Source organism: Gavialis gangeticus, unplaced genomic scaffold (assembly GCF_001723915.1).
Source record: "Gavialis gangeticus isolate Ggan-Ray unplaced genomic scaffold, GavGan_comp1, whole genome shotgun sequence".
NCBI lineage: Eukaryota > Metazoa > Chordata > Crocodylia > Gavialidae > Gavialis > Gavialis gangeticus.
Window position 1 is genome coordinate 148,599,214 of NW_017729022.1, and position 1,203 is coordinate 148,600,416.

A 1,203-nucleotide genomic window follows, 5' to 3' on the forward strand; every position below is an offset into this window, starting at 1 on the left:
ACCCTGACCACTCCTAGACATACACATCTAGGAATTAAACAAGCCAAGGCAAGAGTTATCCAGCACGGGGAAGAAATCTATAGGGTCATTAGGAGAGCAGGCTGAAGCCAACTCCCTCAAAATGAATGAATGTGTGTGTGTGTGTGTGTGGGGGGGGGGGTCCTATGATCACCTCTAGGTCAGTTTACCTAAAGCCACCCGTAGATAGACTTGGGGCACCCCTCTGAAAATGCCAGCTCTGGGTTTTCACTTGCTTCGCTTACAGAAAAATAAATAGAGCCATTATTTTCTGTTGTGAAGAACTCAGAAAGGCCACAACTATTGTTTCCCATTTGAAATCTCGTGTTTATCTTGCAGATTGTATTTCCAAACCCAGCAGTGGTAACACTGCGTAGCACCCCGCTCCTGAAAGGATCTCGCGGCACCCTGGCTGAGAACAGCTGCTCTACGCAGATCTAGCTTAGGTCAGACAGAGGTGCATACGAGCCGTTTTCCTCCCGTTACGGCTCTTCCCACTGGTGAGACTAAACAATGCGTTGCTGTGACAAGGCTGGTCTGCCCCACTACACTAACCCCCACAAACCCGCTCAGTCTTGCAACGTTATCACAGTGGGGGAGACCTCAGCTTGGGGACCTGGCCTGGAAGGGGCCAGATGGAGGGAACCAGCCAGGCGCTTTAGAGGGAGACCGTTAGCAAAGCCAAGCCCCAACGCTGACAGATCCTGCCTGGCGCTCCCTCTGCATGCAGCTGCTGAGCGCTCCCAGCAGGGGAGGGAAAGGCCTGACCAGTCCCCGAGGCAGAAGCGGCAGCAGCAGCACTGGCTGCAAATCCAGAGGAAAGAGGGGAGCACAGGAGGTGCCAAGGGCTGCCCACCGCGGCCTCACAGACTGCCTTCTCCCCCCCTAGTACCTGCCCCGCACCCAGCCTGGCAGCCCCGGCCCCGGGCGCCGCCTGCGTGTCCCCTCCCCCTCGGCAAACACGGGGGTTGGAAAGCCCGCGTGCCTAGGCCCCGCCCCCTCCCCGGCTTCCTGTGCAGCCTCCAATCACGCTGCGACTCTCCCGCGCGCTCAAAACGAGGCGGCTCCGCCCTCCCCGCGTTCGTTCCGAGGTGCGGGAGTCCCCCTCCCGCAGCCGCCTTGCGAGCACCCCGCGCTACCTGGCCGGCCGGGCGCAGGGTCCTACCGCCGTCGTCTTCCCCGCCC